At 39.8% G+C, this 14,318-nt stretch overlaps 1 protein-coding gene across 6 annotated transcripts in view; it reads right to left on the bottom strand.

Moving 5' to 3' along the window:
• Positions 1-14,318, bottom strand: part of ALKBH8 (alkB homolog 8, tRNA methyltransferase) — a 54,110-nt gene that overhangs the window by 15,115 nt on the left and 24,677 nt on the right. The window lies entirely within an intron of this gene.

Below are 14,318 nucleotides of genomic sequence, written 5' to 3' on the forward strand. Positions count from 1 at the left end.
AAACCTATTCAAGTCAGCAGTTCCTGGTACACTGGAGAATTATCACCAAGAAAATGATGCCATCTGATTTGTAACCTACTAAGTATGTGATTTAAAAGCAGACTTACTCCAGTATGCCAGATTGAAACAAATTAGGCTGTTCTCCTTCCGCATACAGACGCATTTAACAAAGAAAAAAAGATGGTGCAACAATCAGTCATTCAGCACAAAAACCCAGCATGACAGAGCCTGAATGAGCAAGACTCTTAAACACTACAAATTGCCACTAACAACAATTACTACTTGATGTTGTGCATGTTGAAGCAAAGCACAATGGCATTTACATTTTTAGGAAAAAATTTATTTATGCTGTACTACCACTCAGATAGAATGACACAGCTTCTCCTGTTGGGCTATCTAAATTTATGGCAAAATGTGACAAGGGTGACAAACAGTGGGGCTGAAAGGGGTAGAGAGATATCAGGGAAGAGTAATAAAGCATAACTATAAGCTCTGATTAATGATCATTAAACATTTCAAAAGCTATGCAAACAGATGAATGGCAGCCGCTGGCTACTGTACTCCTTCCCTTGGACTTTGTAATTTCTTCTAGGAAACCTCAAAGAAGCATGGGGTGAAGAAGGAGAAAATACAGTAGTAGGCTTTAAAAATCTGTTGGGGATGCTGTCCTGTAAAGCACAAGTAGCAGAAAGTCTCTGTAAAAAGATGCAGCTATTTGGCAAGGTAAATAAATCCAAAGATAACTAATCAGGACCAGCAAGTAAGGAAAGAAAAAGCACGGAAAGAAATGGGGAGTGAAGTGGTAGGATGAAAGGGCTGAGATGATGCCTCAATCTGTGTTTTGCCTCTGGCTCACTGCTGCTGGGGGCAAGTGTGAGGGGACAAGATAGAGTCCGGGTTTTTCAGCAGTATGGCATAATAAACTGAACACAAGAACGTGCAGATTCCTTCCTGGAAGGAATCCCGTTACCCCATTGGATCTCTTTCTGACTCAGTTGTAACTACAAAGCTCTGTTCTTGCAGATGATATTAAAGAACTACACTTTACCCGTGAATCAATGGGGAGACCTCTAATGGGTCCCCTGCAATTCCAGTTCCCATCTCCCTCCAGGGCCCAAAAGAGGACCTTGTTCCCTTCCACTTCCACATGCCAGGCTGGTGACTCCATATAAAGTAGTGGGAAAACTACTTTATAGTACTATACTATATACTTTATATATAAACTATATACTTTATATATACTATATATATACTTTGTAGAGATATGTACAGTATCTCCAGCTCCCTGCCTTCTCTGCTGTTTTACCTCATTCATCTCCAGTCCCTTCTTCCCACACTCTGTGTGGCCCCAGAGTATCTTCACAGGAGAAGCTCCTCAAACCCTGTCTTGTAAACAACTGTGTGTCCAAAACAACAGAGGTTCAGAGTGCTCTGTAGGCAGGTGACATTGGGAATGAGAGGCCACAAAACTATCGCTGGCAGCTGGATTTTCAAGCAGCAGTGGCAGGAAAATAGAGAAGAGGAAGAGCATGTTCTCCTGGCTTCAACTACACTAACCCAACAAGAAATACATGAAACAAAATTTCTGATAGTGCAGAATTTGAGGCTGAAAAGTAAGAATTAATCTTGGTAACACCTAGTCCTCACCAGAACAGAATCCCACCTCTGTTCCTGCTCCCTGCTTTTCTGGGAAGGAAAAGCTTCTGTACTATAATCTCACTTTGTGTAGCTGCTCCCCATCTAACTGAATTTCATCCTTAAGAAAAGCTGTGATGATTTGGGAAGGAAAATATAAATAAAAGATTAATTTACTTGCAAATGGGAAATGACATCAAGTAATTAGCAGTAATTAAAAGAGTCAAAAATCCAAATCCAAAACTGACTTTTGCTTACAAAGCAAACTGAGGTACTCGGCTAGAATATATTAAGGTTTTCCACTGATCTATTAACAACAAATTTGACATTGCAATTGAGACAGAGAATAAAATTTAAGGAACGTCTGAAGAAAATTATTACAATTCCTATGCTTCACTCCGTTACCTAGATTAGTTGTACCGAATGCTTAAAAAAACAAGCAGGAGTAGTTCTTCTCTCTTTTGTTTACAGCACAGTAAAGAACATTCAACCCAGAAGGATTTCTGAAGAACTCTGTTCTTATCTCTGGCAAGCCTGTTACTGACTGAAGTAGGTAACATTCCCACACTCCTCTATGTGTCTTTATGCTGGCAGAGCATTCTCAATTGTCACTGTCAAACACACATGCACACAGAAGATTAACGCATTTGGTCCTCTTTTTAATTTACTAAGGACTTACAATCAATAAAGCAACTTTGCCGCTGCTGAATCAATCTGCTTCATGACAGCTTTGCTCCACAGGAGCTATTTCCAATTACTATTTTTGTTTTTACCTATTTTCTTTTTTCTCTTAGACGGCAGAGTCAATAAAGAACAAATTTCCAGCTAGCTCATGGTGTATCATCCAAGGATTACAATCAAAAAATAAAAACAGCGAGTGCTGTATAATTTCATCATTTTTTCCTTCTACTATGGAAAAAAGTGTGTCTCTGAATACAGCAAAAAAAATCTTAAAAGAAACAAACAGCTAATACCTACTTGTGGTTTTAAATAACTTGTCATGACGCCAAGTTATTTAAGACTGTCCATGACAAGAGAGCACAGGAAGCAGTAAACAGCTTTCAAGGATGGCTTAAGATCAAAGCAAAGAGACGCCCACATCGCCAACATTGTTCCTGTGGCATAAAATATGGCAAAGTGCAAAAATCAGAAAAGAATCCTACATAAGAAGGGAATAAAGTATCTTTTCCTTCAGGGTGCAGAAGTCTGCACCACCTTTCACTGCAGTAGTACTGTACTTCATGAAAGAGAAGGAGGATGAAGGTGAATGACTGGTCTATCAAACACGTAAAGATTCAAAGGCAAAACAGAAGTAATGCAACTGAGTTATAAGGACAATGTCAATAAGAAATTCACAGCTACAGTAGGGATTGACAATTTTTTTTCTAAGCTTTGTCTCTGATGCAATTTGTATTTGATGTTAATAGACTACTTTAGACGAAACATACTCTAAAGCTAAAAAAAGTACAATGTGGAATGCTTCTCAAGTCTCTGACATTATTTACTGAATTTTCAGAGAGCAAAGACAGATTATCAGCCTACATAAGTTTCCCACAAGTAAAACAAATGAAAAAGAATGTCTACTTTAAAGACAGCTGTGATGTTTAAAGCCCACACATGGAGCTTGAACAACACAGTGGGACTGTATGCAAAGACAAGAGCCTGCTGGCTCACACAGGACCAAGGCAATTAATTGATAACATACAGCACCTTTCACTGCAAAAACCATGCTAAATTCCAAAATTCAAGATTCAGAAAATGCTGAATTTTAAAAGGAAAGCAATTAGGATTATCTTTCCTGAATAATCCACATCATAGCAAATTTACCTTATGTAATTTATGCAGATATTTACATCGTGTATCATGTTCTCTGGCCATATGTCAGAAAACAAGCACAGCATTGAGAATTGTGACGATGAACTATTTCAGTAAGGCCTTTCTCAAAAATCCCTCAACCCATGTGCAGGCCTCCCCCATACCAGATCTATACCAAAGCATACCATCTCTTGCTAAGTCTGTTTATCCACTTAGGCACTATGGTGACGTTACTCAGATGCTTAATATACTTCCTAGGCTTTCTTTCTTCAAAATTTGTATTCAATTTTCCATCCACGCAACATGTTACTATCTTCCTGAATTCTCTGTGTCATTTTAAGTATATATGCATTTTTTCCTCTTAATCAAAGTCTAGCATATGAGTGTTTAAAAAGTATTTCAATATATGGACAGTACTTCATTCTTTTATATCTGAGGTCTCACCCTGTTATGATTTTCTTGATAAGCCCACAGAGTTGAGGGCACAGCACACTGAACAGCACGCCAGTATCTCTCCTAGTTATTCTGTATGCCATTGACTCCATGATACAAATTCCCTTATTGTCTGGCCTCTGTCTAAAAGATTCAGGTAGTGCACAAGAAGAGAAAACCTACTGTAATTTTCAAGTTAATAACGGTTGGATGGAGGAACTTCTAATCCTCTGCAAGCCCTGTCCCAGCTAGCTGGAATATACATCACTCTCCTTTTGTACATAGAGATTCATCTCTGGAGGTTCACCAACTCCAAGTTATTAGAAATTATCAGTCACCTCACTAAGCTGGATGCCAACTCCTTGTGATGTGCAGCAGGGTGGCCGCTCTGCCCAGCCTTGGCAGAGGGTGGGACGCTGGTGGTACTTCTGGCACCACCTCACCAACTTCTGACTGCTGCTGTTCTCACTCTAAAATCAGTCACAACCGCTACAAGTTTTTGTGCATCACTCATATGTCTCCCAAGATGACTCCTTGTTTCAAAAGCCTTTAAATATATCAGTTCCTACTGCCTCTAAAAGTATCAATTCTTTTGTATTCCAAAAGTATCAAGTTTCTTTTGTATATCAGCACATTACTGGTGGTCTTTGTGTCTTCCCAAATCATTACCTGTGTTAAATCTAAATGTTGAATATTAGACTTGTATATAAAAGGTTTTCAATCCCTACAGTAAAAGGTTAATAGTTGCATTACCACTGCTTCTCTGTCTCTGCCCCCCATCAGGTATAGATCTCTCCTTTCTGGAAAATGCTATCTAACCAAAGCATAAAACCTTGATGTCCTTTTATAAATCCAGAGACAAAGACTGTCAAGTTCTCAACAAGAAACAATTTATTCATTCTCACTAACATTTCATCTTCATCCTTTAATAAATTGTCTCCCTAGCTCATAGCTTAAACTCTCCTAGTACACAGAAAGAAACAGGCTAATGCTGTTAGTCTTAATTTAATTTCTTTTACTGACTTAGCCTCCTCTGTAGTATTTTCCATTCTTTCAGTTATGCATCTTTCCTCACATCCATGGGTGCTACTACACTGACATACAGGTAATTAAGTGCACCAAATCATTCATCCTCCTTTCCAAAGAAAAGGAAACTTCTAAGGTCTTGCACCACTTGTTTTCTAATGGAGTACAGTCAGTGGAAGAGCACAGGAGGACTCCTACACATCCTGACCCTGATGGCCTCCAGAGGGCTCAGTCTGCTGATGTAAAGCCCAGGAATCATAAGCAAGCAGTTCCGTCATCAATTACGTCTCCTCAGACTTGTGCTTAATGTATTACTCCTGAAAGCAAATAATCCTTGTTTACAAATCTAATACTGTACCAAATATCCACCAAGAAACCACCGAACAAGTCCCTACAACAGACACAGCTGTTCTGCAATAAGCACAAATTTATATGCAAGTATGATATTTAGAGGATCCTGAATGTGGTAGCACATGGTCTGTGTGATGCTGTGGGATATCTGTGGCATATCTATAATTCTTCCACACATTTAGAAAAGTTCTCAAGAGATTTTCAATATCTAAGTAGAAAGGGAAACACTTCAGTATTCAAAAAATACATCTCATCTTTCTAAACCACTGATTTTTTACCAACATCTGTGGAAGTACACACAATTCTCACGTTACCGAGGTTGCAAATACATGTAAGCAGGACTCCCTTCAACTGTAATTTTACATCCAATCCACGCTACCTGTGCATTTATCGTCGTGTCATCAACCATTACAGGCTTTAATTGCAAATTTTCTATAGGAGAAGCAATGTGAGGAACAGTGAATAAAGCCTCCATGCAATATAAACAATAACTGATACAGCAAAAGCCAGGCTTTGGCTGAGTAATATTGTCAAACATGGAATAAAACAGGTAAGTGTAATTTGCAGAAAACAGGACCTGAAATATTTACATTCGATGTATAGACTCACACCAAGTACTAGTGTGGCACACACCCACCAGCTGTAGTAAAATAGCTCAAGTCCTTGCAGGTTCAGTGTATTTCAAGGCATGGGTAAAACATGCTGCATGTTCATTAGCCTGCATTGTAGAAAACCATCTTCCCTCACACTCTACAAACATTGAGATCATTCATCAAACCTTATTCTCCTCTTCAGCTCTCAGCTTTCTGCTTGCAGCGCTGTAGTACAGAAATTCAGGCTAACTTTAAGTCTAGGGTGGAAATAGGCAAATCAGTTCAAGATTAAGATCTACATTTGGCCTTAGATTTTAAAACCCATTAGGGAACTGAAACCTATGAAATGAAACAAGAGATGTCTAACTCAGCACAAGCTGAACTACCCCATAGGCTGGACTGACTCAAACCCCGCTGAGTGCACAGTACACACCTACTCCTAAACACTAACATTTCAGTGCCTTCATCCTGGACTAAATACCATTGACAACAAATTATTAAATAAGGCATCCAAGTATGGATTCAGCAGATGCTTCAACTCTGTTTTAAACAGTTCTGCTTTAATTAAAACCTCTTCCTTGCACTATTATCATCACTAAAATCTTGGCCCTTATGTACTGAGAAAGTAGTATGGAAACAGTGTGGTGCTGAGTATCTGTAATTCAAAGGGATGAAATGATGAATTTATGCACTCATTGTTTGAAACTAAGGTCAGCTTCTCATACAGCTTTCCCAGAGATCGCTACAATGAAAGAGAGCTGCCAGGATACAAGATGTAGAAACAGTGCCTTCCCAAACTAATTCTTGCATCATATCTCATAAGGGCTGACAAGACATGGTTTTTAATTTATTGCTATAGAAACTACCATATGGCCTGTTTCTTAACCCCCTACATCTTAACTGTAAAAAGGAAATCTACTGAGGAACAAAGATCCGGGCATGAATTGAAAGAAACTGCTTACATACAGTAAGAAACCTCATTCCTTAGCAGTCAAAAGCATATAACCCTCAACCTCCTGCCAAAAGAAAACCAAAAAAACCCAAACAAAACCCAAAGAACTAATGAAAGCCAATGAAAGCCATCTTCTTAGTTAATGGTGTCTCCTGTGGCCATAAAGTATAATTCAAAACACTGCACGACACAAAGACACTCCTTTAAAATCATTTGAAGAAAACATTTTTATCAATTACCCAGCTGCTATGCTTCACCTCACAGAGGTCCCACACATCTGACACATTCATACTATTTCAAAGCAGGGAAAACAACCATAAAGGAAAAACACATTCTGAAATTTGGACAGGCAGTATTCCAACACTGCTGATTTTCATCATAAACAATGTCATCTCTTTCTTCTGTCATTCCCTCCATCTGCTTCATTAGCACAATGACTGTCTTCTCATAATGCAGCCAAAGTTACACAAAAGGGCTGTAACCAGCGCCTCAACATCTGGCCCTGAATTTACAACTGATGGTGTGAACACACGCAGCAGAGATGCAGGAAGTAACAGGAAGGGCAGGAGGAACAAGAACACCTCCCAAGGAACTGTGAAGTGTCCAGTTTTCTCCTTTCTGCTGTACCATCAACCTTGGTTTCCTCCAACCATTCCTCTGCTGCCCCAGCAAACACACCAGGGTTTTCCCTGCACTGCCCCTGGGCAGCACCAACAGGCTGCCTGCCTCCTTGCTTCTCTGCCAAGGGCACAACGCTCCCACTGACAGAATCTTTCTGTCAAGTGTATCAGTATCACAGGTCTGACAACTCCAGCACACTTTAACTGCTCAAAACTGCCAGTTCCTCAGCAAAAGTTCAACTCTACTGCAACAAGAGCTCTGCGCAGAAACACTTCCCAAAGCATAGCTGGTAACAAAAAGAGAAACAGAACATTACAGCATGCAAAACACTCAGATTTGTAAAGACAGTATAAATGCAGACAGAATTCAAACCACACGTGTTACACTTACTGCTGTTACAAAGTCCTGTCCAAAGCCAAGAGACACAATACACCACAGCAGGAGCTTAACAAGTAAAGCTTGTTTCTTTGCTTATAGGCTACTTGTGATTATTATTATTGACTGACTAGGTATTCCTACATGAAATTTGCCACAGTCTTAAAATAGGCTCCTATGACAATAGAGATGACATCAAAGGCTAATGAAATTAGATTTTCTTATTGAATTCCAAAACTGAAGTACAGCTGAAATGCAACGGCTAAAGATAACTTTTTAACGCTCCAAGTCAGCCTGTTTGCTTTTAATTGGTAGCAGACATCAGGATTCCATTTCATGCAGCAGGTACTGACCTTCTAAAAATAACATGGGGAATTAAACTAACTTCCACTGATTAACCTCTTGATAAAATAAAAAATCCTTTAAAAAATTAAGAAATTAGCAACTACTAAAAAGCAACACAGCGGTCTCTATTAAAAAACTGAACTATATTTCAAGAATGACAACTCAAATCCTGACTCAAAAATAATTTCAGCCATAAAAATACAATTAAAATGTAAATCCAAATGCTCTGTTAGTTTTCATAGAATCATAGAATGGCTTGGTTTGGAAGTGACCTTCAAGAACATCTAGGTCTAAAGCCTCTGCCAGGGGCACATTTCACTACACCAGCTCAAAGCCCTATCCAGCATGGCCTTGAGTCCTTCCATGGGTTCAACCCTTCCAAAGGGGCATCCACAACTTCCAGTGCCTCACCACCCTCACGGTACAGAATTTCTCCTGAATATCTAATTTGAACCTACCCTCTTTCAGTACCAAACCATTACTCCACATTTTGTCACTACACTCCCCAGTAAGAAATACCTGTTCAACTTTTCTGTAGGCCTTTTTTATGTTCTGGAAAAATCCCCAGAGTCCTCTCTTCTTTAGGTTGAGCAATCCCAACTTTCTCACCCTGTCTTCACAGGAGAAGCTGCAGCTCTCTAATCAATTTCAGGATCCTCTTCCAGACTCTCTCAAAAGGTCCCTGTCCTGCTTATGTTGGCAGCCCCAGGGCTGGATGCAGCACTCCAGGAAAGGTCTCATGAGAGCGGAGTAGAGGGGGAGAATCCCCTCCCTCAACCTGTTGACTGCACTGCTTTTGATGGTCTCCTATCTGGGGCTTCTTTTCTTTCATTACAATAACTGTATTTTTTTCACTGGAATAAATAGAAACTTCATATTTAAATAGTTAATTCATCTCACCACCACAGAAGAATGATTCATGTATCATAGTGAAGGATACATGGGAGACATGAAGTGTGAAAGAGAAAAAAAAAAAAAGGGTTTTAACTGGAAATGAGTGGTACTGTATACCATAATATAATTTTTTTCCCAAGATTGTTACCTACCTACATTTTTCCTACCACATGAAAACCAATTAGTAATATGTAGCAAAAGCTATGGAATAGCAAGACACTTTTTAGAGAGTACATTTGCTTCCACTGAAAAATTCAGTATCTGTATTTGTGTGTCACGGTAGCGCTTTAACAGCCAGACGTCTGAGAATTGAAAATGAAATGGTGCTGCCTCAGCATACAAAATAAGCACACTACAGAAACAGCAAACAGCCTGGAGACAACAGGTTCTGTTAAAACAGAATCAAGTTGGTAAAGGAATTAAGCTGAAGTTTTCCTTCATTATTTAGCAGTTATGACCCCAATCAGAAAATCGTAAGCCCTACTACAGACTGCAAACATTTTAGAAAATATTTCAGTCACAGTAGGAGTTTTTTCACAATCACACAAGAATAACTGGAACCATATGACATTCTTTATAGCATCTCTATGTATTTTTCTATGTGATACTGAGTGGATTTCATTTTCAAATTCTTCCTAATTACATTTTCTTTTATCTCTCTTTCCACATTCACTTTGGATACACTGCCCAGAGGAGTTCAGGAGACAAAGGGAATGTTCTTCCCACAACCCTTTCTCAGCACTAAACAGCTCAAACAAAACACAGGATGCTAAAATGAACAAACAACTGACTGTGAAGAAAGCAAACTGGCAAGAACCAGGAGGAGCCGCAGCTCTGCCTTCCCCCTCACAGTAGCCAAAATAATGGATCATGAACAGGAAACAAAATCACTACAGAGAATGGAACGAGGCAGCTTCCCACTCTAGCAGACCCAGGAGAAATAGCTCAGCAGGTCACAGCAGATTCTGCAGATCAGAGATCGCACAGCAATCAAACCACGCGGTGCCGTCCTTCCTTGGCACTGAAGTAGGAGATACTAGGCTTTGCATAGTGGGGAACAGCTTAATGGAAAGGCATGGGGGATGATAAGTTTCTTCCTTCTGTGGAGAGGAAGGCAGGCTGTATAAATCCAACAGAAGGGAGACAGGAGACCAACCTTTGCACAGCTATTTATGCGGAATTGGCCCACTGGTAGTAAATGTCCAGCCTCAAAGAGGCAGCTGGAAACTGTAATGTCTCACCAATACAACAGGGGAGCAAAGAATGATATTTTTACATACAAAAACTTTGAAATATGGCTCTGTCATAGCTTAGCTTTGATTTTTTTCTTCCCAAGTAGCTGAGAAGATACCAGAGAAAGCTTCTAGAGAAATAATGCTATCAAATCATTGTTCTGGGGGCAATTCTGACGAAATGGTCTTCTTCTACCATCTCAACACAAATTGAAATTGATAAGCAGATTCTACAGTGCCTGGGAAACAAAAGCTTATCTGCATTAATTGCACCGTGGGTGCCTTGCTCTTGTTGCCCTTGGCTAAAACAGGAGTTAGCCTATCAACAACCAAGGAGGGTTTTTTTACTACAAGACAGGTTCCCTCCAAACAGTTTACATGAAAGCTGGGCTTTCAGAATCCTTCCAAAGGTTAAAATAACTCATCAGGTGGAAACGCCAGCAGGACACATTGGTATTTGTAAACAGAATCCTGTATACAAATGGGGAAGAGACATCCAGCACAGAAATAAAAACTCAGAACAGAATGTTTCACCTTTCTCAAAAGAAGCAGTTAGACTGCTGCAAGTATTCCTATAAAGGGGCTGCAGGCTTTGTTGCTTATCCCAGACGGCATATTTCAATGTTCAATTACATTAAAAGGAAATTCTCCCTTGATTCTGGTGGTTCCTGTATCTCATCCAAGCTCAGCAACAGTCCATCACGGTATAACATGAACAGAAAGAAACACACAGGACACATCTATAAAGAGCAAATGCAAACAGGAAAAGACAGATTTATAAGCCTAATGCACTTAACTTGTGGTGCTCAGCACAGCTTTCACATGGAGCAGCCCCTCATTAGTTTTCAAAAATGAAATACCACTTTAAATGGAACAAACCAACTAAACTGGGCATACAATTACAAATAAAGTCCATTTGGATTTCCAGCTAAAACCACTGCAAGTTGCTGTTCCTCAGGAACCAATAAAATCCATGACTGTAAGACATGTTTCTTGAGTTGCACCTGTCTTAGAGATTGTAAAAGCACATTACTGAGCTTTAGGAATCCTACCTCATCTGAACAAACGTCTAAACTCAGCATTAAGTTGTAGTGATTAAAATTAGTATCTTCCATTTGGGTTCAGAGACAATTTGATTCTGCAATATAATCTCTTTTTAAATAGTGATGACTATTCTACTGTTTTACCCACTACCATCATCCTGCCAGCATAGACAGAGAAAAAAACCTTTGGTATAGCCATTACCATAGCAATTCTTTAAATAGGTAAGATGCTTTCTGCCTTCCCTTACAAGAAAATTAAAGCCATATATATGTAAACAGCAAATTAAATATAATTAGCAACTAACCAAGATAAGCAGAGTAAGAGCTGGACCACACAGGAATATCCAGTGCCTGCCTATCTTGTTAAAGCTCATGCAAGACACAAACCAGCTGCTAACTATCAAAGGCTGGGTAAAGTCTAGACTTTCTAAAGGCTTCTCATAAAATCTCTCAGCTATTACACAAATAGCTGCTGCTATACCAGCTACAGGTTTCTGTTTGTTAGCCGAGACAGACTGGAAATAGATCAACAGACAAGAAGCAGAAGTGCCAGAAAAAGGGTCAATCATCAGACTGAGAGACGACTGGAAGCAGCATACCTCATTCTATCAGTGCTAGAATGACCATACTCAGAGGTTGTTCAAAGGCCTCGTTAAGCTTTTCTTTGAAACATTGTTCTGCTTTCAAGGTTTAAGAGAGTCACAGGTTTTCTTTATAGATCAAAGCACTTAAGATCCTCAGGCTAAGAGATGATGTATGTGTTCAGATGAACAGAAGCTAGGGAGAGGTCAAGGATGATCCATACATGCCCCCCCCTCTTTAACCTTGATCCACAGATCTGGCTGACACCCCTAAAGCTTTCCTTCCTCAGATATTAGGTCAGGCCTGGACAGAGCATCACAGCAGTTGTCAGTGTGCAGTAGCCTTTTGCCAGCCCAAGGCACAGGAAGCAGAATAAGGCAAAGAAAAGCAGAGCTACGGAGAAGAGAATGACAAGCCTGGGGCTGCATCTTAGGAAAACGGGACGCAGCAACATAAATCAGGATATTGTGCCAACACGACAGCCCTTTTGAGCAAACTATGACTGTGCTTTCCTCTCTGGCAGGGTGCAGTAGGTGTCCCACGGCAGTCTTGGACACAGCAGGACAGAAACGATGAGCAGGGACTGCAGGGTGTTGGTAACTTTAGACTGGGATTAAGATCTGCAGCCTGGAAGAGAAAACTCTTCTATGTTCATAGCACTACTTAGCTCATAACAGAAATGCTACCTCTGTATTTCTAAAGTTTTAATGAATGAAGGCTTACACAGCAGCATATAAAATGACAAATTAAGAAAAGTGGAAAAACAGAAATCTCAATATTGATCAAGATCCTGCTGCAAACTTGCAAGGAGAAATTTGACACAGGCTTTAAAATTAGGATTCTTCTGAGACAACTGCAAACTTGGCCAGGCTTCTAAGATGAAATACTGTAAAACTGCATATCTTTAGAGACACCAAATGGAGGCATGGAAAACAACACCCAACTCAAATAAAACAAAAATTCTCAACAGAAAGGACTGATCCTTGTTTTGCAGTACTTTGTTCAAATTCATGGACACAGAACATGATTTGCTATTAAGTTTAATAAAAGACTGCTCACCTAAATTTACTATATTGCCGTCTTTTCCTAGTATGACAATTTCTGAATAAAAGAAAGTTGCATTCAATAACAGAGCATTGAAATTGATATTCATTAATATTTTCAGTGTATCACCTCCTATGAAGACAGGGTGAATATGGTGATCTGTAAAATGCAATTACAAGCCCACAGGACATTCTAGAAGTCTCATTTTATTCTGCAGTTTCCCAGGAGATGGCAAAGAAATGGGTTACAAACAGGAATGATTAGCCTGAGACCTCCACTTTTCCTAAAGTATTATCGGACAAGACAAATCACCTCTCACAGCTTTGCCCTCTAACTATTCAGTAGTTTTTATAAGCTAAGCAGAAGTGCAAAGCAATAATGAGATTTTCCTCCTTCAAAACGAGTTTAATCCATCTTGTAAACTCCTCAAAACACGATGGATTGCACCAACCAGGGCAACCACTTGGCCACTCTCTGCCTCTTGATAAAGCTGTTTCACAAGACTAAGATAGGAAACAGGATCTCACACCTACATTTCCACCTTATTTCATACAGACATTAAGAACATGGATCGTTGTAGATTATCAGATGCAAGAAAATGCAGTGAAAAATTATCCTTTATTTCTCAAATTTGTTTATATTTAAAACTAACACACATGCCAATAAGTATTCCCTTTTCAGCCTAAGTCAGGTTTGCAGAAACAAACTAAACTTACAATGATTCCTCTAACAAAAAAGTACAGAGTGTTTTGTCACTGGATACACTCACCCCCACTGAGGAAAAGACTGATCACTGTAAGGTGAGTTAGGTTGCAAGGAACCACTGAAAAGGGCAGTGGCACGAAGCACAGTTGGAGGCACATCACTAGTGGGCTGCCCTTGGGATTGATACCAGGGCTAGCACTGTAAAACAACTGCATTAGTGACCTAGGTGATTGGGCAGAGCACACATTCAGCACATTTGCAGATAAAATAAAACTAGGAGAAGTGGCTGAGACCTGATGGTTGTGCCAGAAGGATCAGGACTGGCTGGACAACTGCTGCCAACAGTTCTACATGAGTTCGACATGTAGAACTTCTTCATGAAGTTCTACAAACAGAAGTGCAAAGTCCTGCACCTGGTCAGGAATAATCTCACATATCTCTACACACTGGCAGCTGATGAGCTAGAAAATAGCTTTGCCAAAAATGACCTTGAGGTCCTGGTGATAAGAAGTTGAACATGAGCCACAAATGCACTCCTGGAGCAAAAAAGGCCAATGGTGTCGTGGGTAACATTAGGAAGAGCACTCAGCTGGTAAAGGGAGGTGATCCTTCCTCACCTATCAGCTCTGGTGAGGGGGTATCTCTTGTACTCTGTCCAGTACTGGTATGGGAC

This window comes from Hirundo rustica, chromosome 2 (assembly GCF_015227805.2).
Source record: "Hirundo rustica isolate bHirRus1 chromosome 2, bHirRus1.pri.v3, whole genome shotgun sequence".
NCBI lineage: Eukaryota > Metazoa > Chordata > Aves > Passeriformes > Hirundinidae > Hirundo > Hirundo rustica.